Source organism: Gymnoscopelus braueri (genome assembly GCF_963280865.1).
Source record: "Gymnoscopelus braueri genome assembly, chromosome: 10".
Taxonomy (NCBI): Eukaryota; Metazoa; Chordata; class Actinopteri; order Myctophiformes; family Myctophidae; genus Gymnoscopelus; species Gymnoscopelus braueri.
Genome location: NC_137611.1, coordinates 46,872,106 through 46,890,800, shown reverse-complemented (window position 1 = coordinate 46,890,800; position 18,695 = coordinate 46,872,106). Strand labels below are relative to the sequence as shown.

The 18,695-nt window shown below is 41.0% G+C and overlaps 1 protein-coding gene across 1 annotated transcript in view; it reads right to left on the bottom strand.

Annotated features, from left to right (window-relative positions):
• Positions 1 to 18,695, bottom strand: part of LOC308093640 (calsyntenin-2-like) — a 78,528-nt gene that overhangs the window by 19,095 nt on the left and 40,738 nt on the right. The window lies entirely within an intron of this gene.

Here is an 18,695-nt window from a genome sequence, read left to right as displayed (position 1 = left end):
AGGAAGGCCGCCAGGAAGCCAGGAAGGCCGCCAGGAAGAAAGGCAGCGCCGAAAAGGCAGGTAAGGAGAAGGAGAAGGGCGAAGGTGGTCCAGGAAGAGACTCCGTAAGCGAGTCGATAAACCATTTTAGCGTTATTTTATACTTCGTCGCACAACGGTGCCGTGCAAAAATAGCGAAAATGGTCGATGGACCTTCTAAGCTAAGAAAGCAGTCAAACACGCAGGAGGCCAGCTGCCAAGAAACGCACTGCGTCCAAGAGGCCCGAGAGAAGTCGTCCGCCAGGAGACGCAGAAAGTCTACCATGCGTCGCAGGAAGGCCGCCAGGAAGCCCGCAAGACGGACGGTGCCAAAAAGGCAAATGAGAAGGAGAAGGGCGAAGAAGGTGGTCCAGAAAGAGGCTGCCTAAACGAATCGATTAACCATTCAAGCGCCATCTTATACTCCGTCGCAAAACGGTGGCGTGCAAAGATTTTGAAAATAGCCGATCGGCTACTTTCGCAAATTTTGAATTGATTTCATGACGTTAAAGAACCGGCACTAAGAAAGCAGTCAAACCAACGAAGCCAGCCGGCAAGAAAAAACGACTGCCAGCAGGTAGACCAGGAAGCGCGCAGGAAAGACAAAAAAGCAAGTGAGAAGGAGATGCACGAAGAAGAAGTCGACAAACCATTTAAGCATTGTTTTCTACTTACTTTTTATATTTTTATACTTTTATACTATGTAAAATAGTGTAAATAACTGATCGACAGCCTCACAACGTTTTTATTTTTTGTTTTACTTTTCATCTCTAATGGCATGCCCAAAATAAGCATTGATTATTAATTAATTATTTCATGAAATTAAAGAAACGCGCCAAAAACGCAGGAGGCCAGCCGCCAAGAAACGCATTGCGTCTGAGAGGCCCAGAAGAGACAGGGAACGCATAGCGGCGAAGAAACTGGCTGCCAAGAAGCGTCGAAAGTGAGGAGGGGAAGAAGCGTTTTTTTTTTTAAATAACCGATCGACAAGCTCACAACGTTTTTTTTTTGTTTTACTTTTTTATCTGTAATGGCATGCCCAGAATGGGCATTGATTATTCATCGAATATTTCATGAAATTAAAGAAACACGCTAAGAAGGTGGGAAGGAGAAGGACCGGAAGAAGGCGGACCAGGAAGATATTGGCTAAGATGTAAACTTCCACACTACGGCTGCAACTACATGGATTTATTTCTTAGCGATATCGCAGATTTTGTTTTATTAATCGAATATTCGCGTTTTGTATTTTTATTTTATTTTAGCAACGAATCAAGTCACGATATAAGCGTTAATTTATATTTTGTTGCACAACGGTGGCATGCAAACATAGTGAAAAAATAGCAGGTCGACTTTTTTTTCCAACTTTTCAGACATGCCCTGAATATGTATCGATTATTAATCCATTACTTCATGAAATTAAAGAAAGAAAGACTGGCAAAAAGCAAGCAATAAGGATGAAAAAGATGGACCAGGAAGACATCCTCTAAGAAGTAAACTACCACACTATGGCAGCAACTATGAATTATTTTCTTAGGCGTCGTCTGCTGTTTTCACTATTTTAGATTTTTTTTTACAATGACCTTTTTTTTCCTCTTGTGCTTATTAATGACCCAAAATGGTGACCGATTATTAATCGATTATTTCTTATTAAATTAAAGAAACACACTAAGAAAACAGTCAAACGCAGGAAGCCAGCTGTCAAGAAACGCACTGCCTCTAATAGGCCCAGGAGAGACAGGAAACGCTCAGTGGTGAAAACAACGAACGCCAAGAGACGCGACCAGGAAGCCAGAGGGATGAAAAAAAAGGTGGACCTAGGAACTTAAATAAGGAAGAGAAGCGCTCGACACCGTGCATTGCGCCATCGACGCACATGGGAAACGTTATTTATCAACAATTGTGACCATTGTCATATAATCGGTTCAGGAATATAAAAAAAAATGTTTTATGATCACTGTTTTTTTGATGTGCACACTTCGTAATTTTATTAAGACATCTAAACAGCGCCAGGCATTATTTCTGTCAATGTCTCGCAATATCGGGCACATACTTTTTGGCGCAGTCTGAAACGTACTCTGTGCTCTTTAGATACCTTAATGAACTTATACATTGAAAAGCGACACAGCAGAAAACAATATGTGATATGTCTTATTTTCCTGGACAGAATATTTTACAAAGGTCGCAGTCGTTCAAACATAGTGTTTGTTCATAGGCTGCAGTGAATTCCATTAAACTTCCGGCTGCAGTCTGCCTCCCTGTGCAACAAATCTGCCAGCTGGAATTGCTGGACAGAAAAATTACGTAGATGACCACACCTTCTACAAAACCTTGAGGTGGACCAGGAAGAGATCGTCTAAGAAGTTAAAGGGATAGTTCACCCCCAAAATGATATTTTTTCTATCGATTAGTCACCCCATGGATATATTTTAGTTTTTGTCTCATTCCTAAGCCAATAATTTGATGACCGGCAACGGTTCCGGTAGGAGTCTCCTTGTGTCTCCTACCGGAACCGCTGCCTACCAGTCCGCTGGTCATCAAATTATTGGCTTAGAAATGCGACAAAAACTAAAGAATATCGATGAATTCAAGTCTCCATGGGATGACTAATCGATAGAAAATAAGTATTTTTTGGGGTGAACTAACCCTTTAACATCCATTGTAACTTTTATTTTATTTATCAATGAATCGATTAACCATTTAAGCTTTATACTTCATTGCACAACAGTGTTGCCACAACAGTGTTGTGGCAAAATAGCCGAGCTACAAGCTTGTAGATATGCTATTTTCACTCATTTTGAATATTTTTATTTATTTACTCTTCATCTAGGGATAGATCAGTAATCGATTATTTTATTATATTTTATTATATTATATCTCCCTTCACCTGGTGTTGTAAATGGTAAAATGGTGCATTTATATAGCGCCTTTATCAAAAGCGCTTTACAATGATTGTGCATTACATTCACCCATTCACACACACATTCATACACCGATGGCGGAGGACACCATGCAAGGCACCAACCTGCTCATCGGGAGCAATTGGGTGTTCAGTGTCTTGCTCAAAGACACTTCGGCACTAACTCTGGGGGAGCCCGGGATCGAACTGGGAACTTTCCCAGAACTCTCCCAGAACTCTACCAGAAGTCTATCTCCTGAGCCATGCACTGCCGCCCCTGCAAACCAAAATATGTGATCGAAAATGTTATTGATTGAATGAAATTGTATTATTGTTTTTTTTTCATATTTTTTTTGTATGGCTGCAACTATTATTTTCCTAGTGATTATTCTATCTATTACTTTTTCGCTTAACTAAATAATCGAAAAGCGCAATATTTTAAATATTTAATTTAGTTTTTAATGCATTAATGCATCAACGCGAGAATATTTATGTTTTTTTTCATAATCACCCACACACACACACACACCTGCTCAATTGATGCTAGCGATTGACCCGGCTACCATGCAGACCTACCTTGGTCATTCGTTCTCATGTTGTGTTACTTACGCTTGTTTTTCTTGACCACGATGTTGAGAATGTAATTTAGATAGCATGTTATTTGATGCCAGGTTCATTCATGGTATCCAACTTAGTTTCAATGTACAGATTACCGCCATCCAACCCAACTCACCACCAGATGGTGATCAGTTGACAGTTCAGCCCCTCTCTTCACCTGTGTGTCCAGTTCAGATGATACAAAAATGATCATTGATCTATGGCCTAGGGGCAGCTGTGGTACCATGTACACTTATGAACGACTTATGTTTGAACGTGGTGTTTGTTATGGTCAGTCCATGACTAGCACAGAAGTCCATCGACAACACACTGCTCAGGTTCAGATCGGAGAGACCGTTCCTCCCAATCACGCCACTCCAAGTGTCTCTGTCATTGCCCAGCCCACGTGTGTTCAAGTCTCTCAGAAGGACAACGGAGTCCCCCACCGATGCCCCATGCAGGACTCTATAGGGTATCCAAGAAGGCTGAATACTCTAAACCAGTGGTTTGCAACCCTTTTCATATCAAGGTCCATTATTTATTCGGCATTTGAGCCACCGTTTGATGAGATAGACTCTCAGACCCAAAACCAAAACTATTTGTTCATCGTTGGATACGATTTTGTCCACAATTCCATGCTGTATCGATGTTGGTACCAATAGGAGAGGTAACAGGCAAGCGTTGATCAAAATATCAACTATTCAATAATTATTTAATAATTAAGTAAACTCTTGAGAGCGTAAAATGAAACCATTTGGTTTCATTTTACGCTCTCAAGAGTTAAAGATCTATAAGGGTCCGTGTGGTTACCAACTCATTTACCTGGGGACCACCTGGAACTCCCTCAAACTGTTGTTAGGTGCATAAGCACAAACAACAGAGATTCCCCTCCAAACCTAAGGCGAAGAGAGGCGAACCTCTCGTCCACCGGGATAAACTCCAAAGTAGCGGCACTCAACTGGGGCCTGAGACCACACACCCTGAGTAACTCCAGAGAAGAATAAGGTCCAACCATATAGACTGTAAAAGATATGGACGAAGGGAGCCCCATTGCTTTCTACAGACCGCTTTGAAGCAACTTTTTCAGCCGCCATGTGTAAAGTCCGGCCAAAAACGTTCACTTGTATTGAGAGTAAATTATTTTGGAGCCTGCAGGAGGTGAAATAGCGACATATGCTAGGCCATAAATGGGAACTGCACCCTTAAGAGATTCAGGAAGTGGGCTTCAAATCATGCGGAGATTCCTGTGAACTGTCATTGCACCTGGGAAAAACAGAATCCATTCTTTTTGGGTTCAGTACCAACCTCGGTAGGTCCCCCGGGCCTATCACAAGCAAAATGAGGTTATCTATTTGGATTGTAATTTGGATAACAAATTCAACTTTCCGATGAAAGAATTGTTTAAAAAGTGATCACAAAAGTCAACCAAGGAACAATATTCTGCACTTTAGGACTCTAGCTGGAGCCCTCATTCAGTGTCATTTAATCTTTTTTAAATTATTGATAGGACAGTAGGCTGACAGGAAAAGGGGAGAGAGATAGGGAGTGACACCGGCGGAGTGAAACCCGAGTGGAACCCGCGGAGCGCAGTCAGGCTACACTGTAGCCTAGGTGCCCGGGCTGCGCCAGCGGTCCGGGCCATCCAGTGTCATAACTATGCTAGGACCTCATGGTTCACTCACTAACAACCCCAAGTTACTAAAAACAAAACTAACAACATCCACACCAGGACTCACCTAACTCTCACTTTGCTAGGCTGGGATGATTCAGGGTGGAAGACAAAGTACGGCAATTTGCAATGGGTCTGGTCTTCAAAATACAAATATACTAGTGCCCATGTACCTGTCAAACTACTTCTCTAGAGTGAGAGACTACCATGGGCGTAACACCACAGGGAATTCCTCTGACCTTGATCCCCCGAAATTCGGCACCAAGCAGGGAAAAAATAGCCTGGTAAACCATCCCGGTCACGTGAATTCAGATGCACGCTCTTCCACTTTTTGGTTTCTGCGAAATGCCCACCCAATGCTTGGGGCCAGACCGGTCTCCAGGAGACAAATGATAATGTGAATTCACACGGCCAGGATGGTTTACCAGGCTATAGGGGAAAAATGCATTCTACGAAATACTGCCACCAAAATGTGGAATGATCTACCAACAGACACGAAACCTCTTGGTTGGCGGTTGCCCAACCAAATTTAAATCTGACCTAAAACATGGCTGTAAAATTGGATTTAAATAAATTGATCCCCTATAATAACTTGCCCGAGATTCAAACAACGCACTCCCTCAGCAAGTTCCATGGATGGTGCCCCTTGTCGGTGGCATTCTCTGCCCTGGTATTCTCTGCCTTGTTCTAGTGACTGGTATCTTTTGTTTTCAAAAATAATTATAATTATAAAAATTAAAAAAGTAATGCGTCCCCCTCACGCATTAGAAGGACAATATCAGTCACCAGAACCAAGGACGGGTGTTTTCAATGGACCATGGTTAAAATGGAGTTTGAAGTTACAATGGGTTTGTATTATAGGAAGGGGATGTGTCTAATAAAATGAATATCAAATATCCAAATACCAAGCAACTTAAAAACTGTCTGGGGTGCTCAAAAAAGTGTAGACTCAGACTAAAATACCCCAAAAACATGTTTGAAAGTGAAATATAATTTTAAGTACATTTTGTGTGTATTTGGTCTGTAAAGACTTTTGACTGTACTTCATTTCTAGGAAGGGATCCCCGGGACCTAAACTTACACAAATGAATTAAATACTCAAGCCCTATATACAATAGTGAAAATAGCTCACAATGTGATGCGTTGTGAGCTTGTAGATTGTCTATTATCACTTTGTTTTTGCATGTTTGAGGAAAATGTCTATATTTCAATAAAGCAACGCATTAGTATATATATTTTTTTTAAAGTGTACTTTGTCATTTTAACTTTACTTTATTTTAAGCAAGGAGGACTCACTTGTTGAGTGGTTTTCACTTGTTGAGCAATAACAGTATCTACTTTGACTCAAGTACTTGGGTTGAGTACTTTGTCCATCACCGATTGTGGGTCACACAAGGTTTTATTACTCCATTTTGTGTACAGGTAAATAATTCAATTATGGTCCCTCAGACATTGCCGCAGCATCAATAATCTGAACAACAGGAGTGGGGGCTACAAGATGCATCCGCCACTCCTGTGGGGTCTCCTGTGTGGGGTCTATGGAGAGAGTCTGTACAATACAGACACAGTTGCCAAAATCTGATGACTCCTCAGGCGCGATGTGTGTGTGTGTGTGTGTGTGTGTGTGTGTGTGTGTGTGTGTGTGTGTGTGTGTGCGTGTGCGTGTGCGTGTGTGTATCCTCCGCGTATCTTGAGAACTATTGAACCAAAATACTTCAAACTTGGCATGTGTATGGCTGAGGATCCGCCGTGAGGTTGGTCCGATCGATCAGCGATTCTCCCCCAAAAATACAAATCCAAAAATGTCTGTGTCTGTCTGTTCCGTTCACGCCCATGTATGGACGGATCCCCATGATGTCATCCATATGACATCAGAGACGGGCCTCCAAATACGAAGATAATGGGTAATGCACTGAGTCTCTGCGTCAGAAGTAATTAGTTGCTTGATTTGTTAACAAAGAAATACATAATTCAATTTCAATAACTTTTTAGCGTTTGAGAATAATGGCAGACGTGGCCCCAGTTTCAGGGACTGCTACCCCAACCAAAGCAACAGCAAAGAGGAGGAGGAGGAGAAGCACAAAGTCTGCGGGTCCCAAGAGAACCGTCAGACGCAGGAGGAGGAGGACCACCGGCAAGAGACGCGCTGCGTCCGCGAGGCCCAGGAGGAGGAGGAGACGCTCCGCGGCCAAGAAGCCGGCTACCAGGAGACGCAGAAGGTCCACCACGCGTCGCAGGAAGGCCGCCAGGAAGCCCGCGAGAAAGGCGGCGCCAAAAAGGCAGGTAAGGAGAAGGAGAAGGGCGAAGGTGGTCCAGGAGGAGACTCCGTAAGTAAAACGAGCGAATTGGTTAACCAATTTAAGCGTTGTTTTAGACTTTGTCCCACAACGGCGGCACGCAGGCATAGCGAAAATGGCCGATCGACAATCTGACGCTGGGAACTCACCAAAAGAAATCAACGCCCGCGCGCTTTATTGCGAGCGAAGGTTTGTTGCGCGACTGTTTTCGCCAAACCTGGCCACAGTGGGACGTCTGGTCAATGCGTTTCATTACGAATGCGCGTGGAGAAAAGCCAGGGAGATCGGCTGCATTCATTAACAGGAAATCGGCCTCTGTGCACTTATGCTTACGCGCCTAGTGGGTTTCAAGCGTAGGCTAAGAAAGTGGTCAATGCAAGGGGGGCCAGATGCCAAGAAAGAGGCCCAGCAGAGACTCTCAGTGTATGTACTGTAACTGACCGCCAAAAGAGACGTTGACCAGGAAGCCCACAAGAAGGACAGCCCCAAAAAAGAAAGACATCGGCTGAGATACGTGTTCACACTCGTGTTGCAACTATGGATACTTAGCGGTAACTGAGAGGCACTTTATTTTTTTGTTGTTTTTTGTTTTTAACTTGTCGCCAATAATGACGTGCCCAAAATGAGGATAGATTATTAATCGATAGTTTTCTTGAATTCAAGAAACGCGCTAAGAAAGCAGTCAAACGCAGGAGGTCAGCCGTCAAGAATCGCACTGCGTCTAAGAGGCCCGGGAGAGTCAGGAATCGCTCAGTGGCAACGAAACCGATCAGGAAAGCAGGAGATGCAGGTAGTTGACGAGGACGCCAAAAACGGCAAGCAAGATATCGGCTGAGAAATAAACTTCCACACTACGGCGCCAACTATAGATCGTTTTCAAAACAGTTACTCTATCGATGATTTTTACTTTTATTTGTGTTCATTGAATTATCGAGAAGCACGTTTTGAAATGATTTTATTTTTTTATTAACAAATCAAGAAACGATCTAAGCGTTATTTAATACTTTGTCGCACAACGGTGGCATGCAAGTAACGCTAAAATAGCAGATACCCCCTCTTTTTTTTTTTACACGTTCTCGGATCGATTATTTATCCAGTCATGAAATGGAAGAAAGAAAGCCAGTGCCAAAAATGCAAGCAAGAAGGACAAACAAGAAGACAAACCAGATAGTCATCCTCTAAGAAGTGAACTACTACACTGGAGCTGCAAATATGGATTTTCTTACCGATTATTCCGACCAAATGTTTGCTGTTTTCACTATTTATTTAAATATGTATTTTTTTAGTATTGAATTTAAGAAAACCCAAAATGCTGGCCGCCAAGAAACGCATTGCGTCACAGAAGCCCAGGAGAGTCAGGAAGTTGACACAGGAAGGCGACCATGAAAGCCCACAGCGCCAAAAAAGCAAGAAGGATGAAAAATAAGTTGGACCAGGAATATTATCCACTTTACGTTGTATTTTATTTAAATTAACACTTAACAATTTAAGTGTTATTTTATACTTTGATGTGGTGTTGTGGTAAACAACGGTGTGGTAATAGTGAAAATAGTATATTGTTACTTTTTTTTTACAGATTTTCTTTTGGGGAAACTATTCACTGTCAAACGCAGGAAGCCAGCCGCCATGTCTAAGAGGCCCATGCAGGAGAACCAGGAAAAAACGCTCAGCGGTGAAGAAACCGGTTGTCAAGACACGTAGACCAGTATGTCTATAAGTCTAATCTTTTTAGCGATTATTCCACCGATTAATTCTTCAATTAATCAAATCATTGAGAAGCGTGTTTTTAAAATAGGCCTATTTCAAGGAATTGTTTTATTTTTGTGCTTGTCACACAACGGTGGCATGCAACAACATGATGTGACTTGTGACCTTGTAGTTCACAACGCAAACTTGTAGATCTGCTAATTTCACTATTTATTTATTTTTTATATTGTCTTAACTTTTTTGGGGCCAAGAAACGCATAGCGCTGCAGCCGATAGACACGAGAAGGAGATGAAGAGTGGGAGGAAGATAAAGAAGACCACTGCTGCTAAGGGAAGCACCAAGGAAGCACGTGAGAAGGAAGCAAGATGACGGCCAAGAAGACAGCCGATAAGAATAAAACATCCATACAGTAGCCTACTACAGCAAGACCCATATCGTTGCTGTCGGGCAGAAACCTCTTATCTTCATATTCAAACTGTTGGTGTTTTTTTTTGTAAATGAATGCCCTACTTGATCATTCTACAGCATCACACAGAAGCATCAAAAGTAGCAGATCCACAACGCTTCGCACCGCGTTTTGAGCTTGTAGATGTGGTACTTTTAATCCTGAAAAGTAACAGTTTTGGACAAATAAGGTTTCCACCCAACAAAGATGATATATTGACCGATATATGGCTATTATTTGACTTCGACAAAACCTGTATCGGCAATTTTGCTGCCATGCAGGTCCCGATTTTTAACCTCTTTCAACCTGGTGTCCTTATTTTTGCCATGTTATTATAGGTGGAAATGTGCGTTGCAAGCTTGTCGATCTGCCATTCATGAATTTTCTCAAATTGATTATTATCTTTGGTAATTTGTGGTCTAGGGTGGTCTAGGGGCTTTAGGGAGCTCTAGGGTGCTCTAGGGATCAACGAGACCATGCCGCCAAGTAGTAAGTAAGTAAGTAAATTTTATTTATAAAGCACCTTTCGAAACAGTGTTACAAAGTGCTGTACAATGGAACATAAAATACATACAATTAACAAGATAACAACAGGGTATTATAGTACAAAAAAAAAATTGTGAAAAGTACAAAACAGCAAGGATAAAAACAAAAGCATTGACCTATGTGAGTCAGGTCTTCAAATGACAAAGTGCTTACGAAACAAAAGTGTTTTAAGCATTCTCTTAAAACAATCAACCGACTCAGCATTTTTTAATGCCAGGGGAAGGGCGTTCCACAGTGTGGGAGCAACTACTGCAAAGGCCCTGTCACCCTTTGTTTTTAGATTGGACGCGGGTATCTTCAAAAGGCCTTTGTCAGAGGACCTGAGGGACCTCACCTTGTCCTTAGGGGGCAGTAGGTCAGCAATATAAAGTGGTGCTAGCCCATGTAGAGCTTTATAGGTGGTTAACAAGATTTTAAAATCTATCCTGGACCTAATTGGTAGCCAGTGAAGTGCGGCTAACACTGGTGTTATGTGTGCTCTGCGATTAGTGTTGGTGAGAATTCTGGCCGCCGTGTTCTGTACTAGTTGAAGTCGTGATAGTGACGCACGGCTCAGAGTGGTGTAGAGTCCGTTGCAGTAATCAAGACGGGAAGAGACAAATGCATGCATGATTTTTTCCAGGTCTTGAGATGTGATAATTGATTTTATTTTATTAATGTTGCGCAGATGGTAGAAACATGACTGAGTTACCTTTTTAACATGGAACTCGAAGTTCATCTGGTTGTCGAAAAAGACACCCAGGTTTTTTGCTGTTTGTTTTACATTAGTAGCCAATGGACCAAGGGACAGCCGAATTGCATCTGAGCTACACTCGGGGCCTATGATGAGTATTTCAGTTTTATCTGGGTTAAGTTGTAGGAAATTTTGTGCCATCCAATTATTAATGCCGGTTAAACAGTCATGCATGACTGTGAGTTTACTGAGGTTGTTTTGCTTGAATGAGAGATACAGCTGTGTATCATCAGCGTAGCAGTGATATGACATACCTTCATAGCTGTTAATGAGAGTACCAAGGGGTAGCATATATAGGGAGAACAGGACTGGACCAAGTATGGAGCCCTGGGGGACACCACATGTCAAGGGAGCTGAGGAGGACGCATAACTGTCAACAGCGACAGCCACACTTCTCCCTGACAAATAGGAGGAGAACCATTCCAAGGCCGACCCATTTAATCCCACCCACTGTTGAAGCCTATGTAGAAGGATGGAGTGATCGATTGTATCAAAAGCTGCGCTTAAGTCGAGCAGCAACAGCACTGAACACTCACCAACATCAGCCCTCATGAGGATGTCGCTAGAGACTCTGAGGAGTGCAGTTTCAGTGCTGTGCTTCTGGCGGAAACCGGACTGAAACTTGTCAAAAATGTTATTGTTATTTAGAAAATGTAAAAGTTGATTGCAGACAACCTTTTCTAATACTTTAGAAATGAACGGGAGTTTGGATATGGGTCTATAATTGGAGTGAACTAGTGGATCGAGGCTTGGTTTTTTTAGGAGTGGTTGGATAATGGCATGCTTAAAGTGATCAGGCACACAACCAGAGGATAAGGAGCTATTGATGATGGATAAAAAGTAGGGGCCTAGACAGTCAAAAGCATCTTTTAAGAGTGCAGTAGGCATGATGTCAACAGGACTAGATGAGGGGTGCATATGTGACACGATCGGTGAAAGATCATCCAAGGAGATCATGTTAAACTGGGACATTGAGGGGACTAGAGGAGGGTGGTCAACTATGGTGGTACTAGGTGGTATTATCTTGGATCTAATATTGTCAACTTTGTTCAGAAAGAAAGATAAGAATTGTTCACAATCATCGTCAGAGAAGACCGGAACTGGGGGGATGGCTGGGTTAACCAGAGTGTTAATGACGGTAAAAAGTGCTTTTGGCCTATTTTTATTAAGATTGATCAGATTTGAGAAATATGCCGATCTTGCATCCTCAAGTAAAGAGACAACCAAGAGTTGCACGAAGGTGAAGTGGCCAAGGAAGCTAGCCAAAGGAAGCTAAGAAGGAGACCCAAGAAGAGAGCCGCTTGAAGGTATATCCATACAGTAGGATGTGAAAAATAATGGTAGCAAGGGTGTCTTTCTCCAGACCACGGTTAATATTTTATTTTCAGCTATCTTATTTTTTATATATTTTTTTACAATAAGTCTTAAAACTGCCATGCTAACTATGTATCAATGACAGACTTTAACTAAGGACATTTTCTCTATGATTTCAGTTTTGTGAACACACAATACAGTTTCTATTATTTGGCATTTTGTTTGTAAAGCCTTTTTTTTATTTCAGTTAGCTAGCTTTATTTTTGCAATTCAAGTTTTCCTTTTTAGTTTATTTAGCTTAATAAACTTGCTTCAGAACAAAGTTACCGGTTCAATGCAAGAAAAGAATTGCCAATAAATACCCCATGAAAGCAATCAAACACACGAAAAGAGCCAGCCAAGAGACGCAATAGAGCGTCGCAGTTCCCGCCCACTTCCTGTTTTTTTTGGTGCCGGAAGAAAAAACTCAATGCATTTTTCCATTGACATTTCCAAAAATATTTATATCTATTAATTTAAGCCTCGAATCAAGCCATCACGAGATGACATGAATCATGACCATAAAACGTTTTTTTCTGTGATTTCTTTTTATTTTATATTTAATTATATGATATACTATATTTAATAAATACCATTTGTTTTGCCGTTTTCAACAACAAAAAAAATCACAGAATCAAACGTTTATGGTCATGATTCATGTCATGTCATGATGGCTTGATTCGAGGCTTAAATTAATAGATATAAATATTTTTGGAAATGTCAATGGAAAAATGCATTGAGTTTTTTCTTCCGGCACCAAAAAAAACAGGAAGTGGGCGGGAACTGCGACGCTCTATAGGTACGTCCACACATACGCGACAAGTGGCCGGAAGTTCCATCCACTCCTATGATATGGGCAAAAACTGGAAAGACCGTCCCGATGCGACAAGTTGACGGAGCTGATGCGCGTGCACTAGCGTCCGACGCATCGGGTTCAGCACTGGTGAACTATCACCCGGCAGTGATAGGCACCAACCAATAGGACAGATACGTCCTGTTCACTCCACTGGGCGGGTTTGTCACTTGTAGTTTTCTTGCAGGGGGAATGCAAGGCAGACGATCCAGAACAAACACATAACACATGCACTCGTATTTCAATAAATGTAAACCACCTTATTTATTTGTGGTGAATGGCCTGAATATTTTGCACTGTTTAGTTTACCCCATCTGAATAGCTTATGTGAGCATACTGTAATAAAGAATAGCAGAATACAAATTAAATTACTATCTAAAATAAATGACATTTTTTTCACTTACAAACGTGGGCTACAAAAAACTAAACATCTCTGTGCTTTATTGTCATAAATTGCACTCTTCTACCATATGAATCTGTTATTCATAATTATTGATGTAATTCACATGTAATGTAGCCTACTTAAACCCTCTATTCTCAGTAAAAACTGACCTAAGTACATTTCTTGGATTTCTTGGATCTACAAGCACGCTGCAACGCGTTGTGAGCTTGTAGATCAGCTATTTTTGGCTTATGTTCCCCCCATGCTGGGGTTCATGTGGTTAATGCTATTCATAATAAGTTAATGGTGTTTTCATTTTGTCAAGGTGCACTAATGTTTTCATATTGCTGGATAATATGCACAAAAACAGCACTTTGTTGAAACTGCCCACTAGCTGCTCAAAGCCCCGGAAGATATCAAAGGAACGGACGGAAATGGCCGGAAGTGCTGCATGGGCTTGCGACCAGAATGGCTCAACTTGTCGCGCATGTTTGCACGTACCTAATAAGTTGACCAAGAATGGCAGGAAGATCAAGATGTAAACATCCTGTGTTTACCTATATGTGCTGTGTCGGTAACTTTTTCGATGAATTGCACATCATACATATATATATATATTTTTTTATGTTTGTTTATGCTGTTTTTAGTTTTGATCTTTTGATGTTTCTTAGATGGCTTGATGTTTTATGCTGCACTGCAAGTGACTGAGGGGGAACGGTATTTCATTTTCTGTGAATGTAAGTACATGGGGAAAGTGACAAATAAAGTTATCCTTGATTCTTCTTGATTCTAAACATATACTTCCAGCATACTAGGATGTGGAGAAGAACAAAAGCCATGTCAGTGTTTATGGTTCTATGACATACATTTTCACTTTTTATATTTTTTATGTTTTTTGGGGGGTTTTATGACCTCAATTACACCCAAAAAATCTGAACTTTGAACATTCAGTGGAATTTCTGTGGTCTGGGGTTTTCTGAATAATTAGGCTGAAAAGTAATCTGAGCTTGGCCCTTCGGCAGTGAGGTCACAGCCGATTAATCCCGCCCACTCTCCTCCTCGCCCCTCCCCTCCCCTATCCTTTCCTTTGGGGGGGGGGGGGGGGCGGAGCAGAGGCGATGATTAACAGGCAAAATCCCTCAACAGCGACACCCGCAGGCAAAGATTTCTTTTTTCATTGCAGTTGAAAAGGCTTTAGAAATGTGAGAGAAAAACACCTGCCATGGATCAATGGAGTGGATTTTTTTGTTAAAACTTTTTATACACGTTTGAAGGACCATGACAAAGACTTTTAATGTGTGGTAAAACTGAACGTCATGAAACCTTTAAACCCCGGCATCCATATTCTGGGGGGAATACTGGCCAAAATAATTGCCAATCTACAAACTCACAACATGTCGCGTCGCAGCGTGCTGTGAGCTTGTAGCTCTGCACTTTTTGAGGCTATAAGAGATTTGGTGTAGATCGGAAAAAGAGCACACCAAGTACAGTGCAATCGCAGGTGTGTTTTACTAGAAGTATAGAGGGTCTAAACGCCAACACATGCTCCTTCTGATGCCACGAGGTCTGTGAAAAAGTTCTGAGACCGCCCAGCAGAAGTTCAGAATGATGTTATTTATTTACCATTTATGTCAATTTGTAGTTATATCACCTCCCTTCCGAAAGAAAAGTGCTGGCGTGCAAAGGGGCGTGTAGTGTAGTATAGTCTTTACTCTTGAAGCAAAACCCTGGAAGCAAATGGTATCCTGTGCGGCGTTGGAAAAAAACGATTAATGTAAAAATTGTGATTCTTATTATCAATAAGTTCTTACTCTATGGTGTGTGTGATATGAAGCTTACCATAATCACAATAAACATTATCATTATCACTTTTTTTTTACCAATGAATCAAATTAACCATGTATGCGTGTTATTTATTTTATTTCATGCAACAAAAAAAAAAAGGCTGATCCACAAGCTCATCTGCTCTCAACAATGTATCACATTGCAACACGTTGTGGGAGCTTGTAGATCGTCTATTTTCACTGTTTTTGATTTTCCTTTTTTCTTGGCATGCCCAAAATCATTTCAATGATCAGTTATTTGTCATAATCGATTACACTGATTTATTTGATCAACTGTCGCACCCCTATTTCAATGTATTAATCCGTCTTTGTCGGGTGGAAACCTCATATGTCCAAAACTGTTACTTTTCAGGATGCAAACTCAAAAGTAGCAAAAGTTGCAGATCGACAAGCTCAAAAGGCGTCGCTTTGTGCGGTATTTCGAGCTTGTGGATCTGCTACTTTTGATGCTTTTTTGTGACGCTGTAGTATAATTGAGTAGGCCAATCAGTTAAGAAAAAAAAAACACCCGACTGCAACAATATTTCTTTATTACGTAGCCGTGTAATCAGTGGGACGGTGAGACGGTCATTATGCAAAGTGATCATGAACGGCGAGCCGGTCATTATTGAGAAATAAACCCCTTCAGGGTGATAAAGATCCCTTGGCGAGGGCTGGGCTTCAAATCAGCTTAACCCATTCAATCCACGCATCTGTGTCATTTTAGATTTCTTTGGCTTTAAAAAAAATTGCAAATTGTATATGTTTTTTTTATATTGCATTTGTAACTCAAATCTTTGCTTCTGGGGATTCTCTTCTAAACAGTTTTTTTTAAATGTATGTTGCTACAGTATCAGTGGTTTATACATTTTTCCCATGTCAAGGTCCACCCAAAATGATATTTGGCCGCCAATCCCATCTGAAAATATGTTGTTCCAGGGACTGGGATTGAGTTAAAAATGATTTGAACAAATTTTGACGATAAAATAAATAAATAGCAGATCTACCAGCTCATAATGAGCTTGTAGATCTGCTGTTTTTGATTATACTGTAGCTAAAACTCTAAAATGACAGAGATGCGTTCCCGGATTGATTGGGTTAACGGCTGCCTTCATTGGGACATAATAGCGGGTGAATTTGCATTCTTCCATTCACTCTGGATAATCCCTCCTTCAAGGAGTTTCACCCACAATCACACATCCAACGGAAGGAGAGAGAGAGAAAGCGAGGGATGCACTGAGGGGGAGGAGGAGAGGGAGGAAGGGAGAAAACAAAGCAGATGATGGCTTGGAGACAAATGGAAGAGCAAAGCAGGCACCATGTTGAAAAGACAGTCAAATGGCATCGCAGTTAAAGCTATAGTAACGTGTCATGTTTCTGCCAAGATGTTTTACTTAAGTAAAAGTAGCAATACCACAACATAAATATTGTTGCAGTCGGGCAGAAACCTCTTATCTCCATATTCTAACTTGTTTGTGTTTTTTCAAGCTCCCAACGCAAGCTTTTTCAAGCGTTGCGTCGCGTTGTGAGCTTGTCGGTCGGCTATTCTCAGCGAAAGCTTATCCCCACAATAACAGAAAACAGAAAAGACACTAGTATTGAGCCCTGAGGGACTCCAGTTACCCATATGGGGTTTAAGTGGTTAACTGAAAAAAATGCACAGAGGAGGAGGAGGAGGAGGAGGAGGAAGGGAGAGAGTGAACAAGATGATGGCTTCAAGAAAAATGGAACTGCAATCAGTTCCATTTTTGAAAAGATGAAAAGACATTGAAATGAGAGGCAAAATGGCATCGAGTTGAAGAATGTAACGTGATGTGTGTTTCTGGCAAGTATTTTTCTTTTCTTTTACTTAACCCATTAAGACCGGGAAAAGCATCTGTCATTTTAGATTTTAAACACTTTAACCATTATTTTATACTTTGGCTATTCAAAAATAGCAGATACACAAGCTATGAGCTTGTAGATCTGCTATTTGTTGTGCAAATCTTTGAATATATATATTTTTAAGTGAACATTTGTAACTCAAATCTTTGCTTCTGGGGATTCTAATGTCTTCTAAAACCTAACAGTTATTTTTTTAAACTTAAGTTGCTATAATCAGTGGTTCTGAAACTTTTTCATGTCAAGGACCCCCAAAATGTATTGTATGTATTTGGCCACGGATCCCCATCTCAAAATATGTTGTTCCAGGGAACACCCCAGAAGCAAAGATTTGAGTTAAAAAGGTTCGCTTTAAAAATATATATATAATATAAGATTTATATCTGCTATTTTTGAATAGCCAAAGTATAAAATAATGGTTATGGTGGTTAAACAGAAGCGTTCCCGGTTTTAATGGGTTAAGTAAAAGTAGCAATACCCACAATATAAAATATTCTGTTACGAGTTTACATTTACTCAAGTACTGTACTTAAGTACAAGTAAGACGCGCGAATGCTGGAAGCGAACGCAGCTCGAAAATATTGTGTATTTACGGACTTGTAATCCGTGTTATTTCACCGTGATGGGGAGAGAACATTGACATTGTGTGTGTGTGTGTGTGTGTGTGTGTGTGTGTGTGTGTGTGTGTGTGTGTGTGTGTGTGTGTGTGTGTGTGTGTGCAGGCTGTGTCTAAATTCCTGCACTCTGGCGCCCTCTGGCCCTCTACTAGGCAGTGCATGCACACAGAGACGCAGACACACACACACACACACAACCCGAGCACGGTTACATAGTAATCCTTCCGCGTTCGCAACAATTTTGAGGTACTTTTACTTTACTGGAGTATTTCCAATTGTCTATACTTTTACTTCTACTCCACTATAGGCCTATCTCAGAGGCCAATATTGTACTTTTACTCCACTACAATTATTTGAAAACTTTAGTTACTAGTTACTTTGCAGATATAATTTATTACATTCTAAAACATACATTAACCACTTTAGCCCTATTTTATACTGAGGCTATTTGAAATTAGCCGATCTACAAGCTCACAATGCGTCGTTTCGTGAGATTGTAGATCTGCTATTTTCAAACCTTTCAGTACTTTTACTTCTGGTACTTTATGTACATTTTTATACCAATACTTTTGTAATTTTACTCAAGTACATTTTTCATTTGGGACTTTTACTTGTAACAGAGTACTTCTATATGGCAGTATTGATATTTTACTTAAGTAAAACATTTGAGTACTTTTTCCACCACTGAGGAAGAGAGAGAGAGAGAGAGAAGCCGATGATGGCTTGAAGAAAAATGGAATTGCACTCAGGCACCGGATGAAAAGACATTCAAATGACAGCCAAAATGCCATGGCAGTTAAAGCTTGTAACGTCACGTGTATCTGCTGCTGTGACTAGCATTAATCCACCCTTCTATTCCTATCATCGCTGTCAGCCA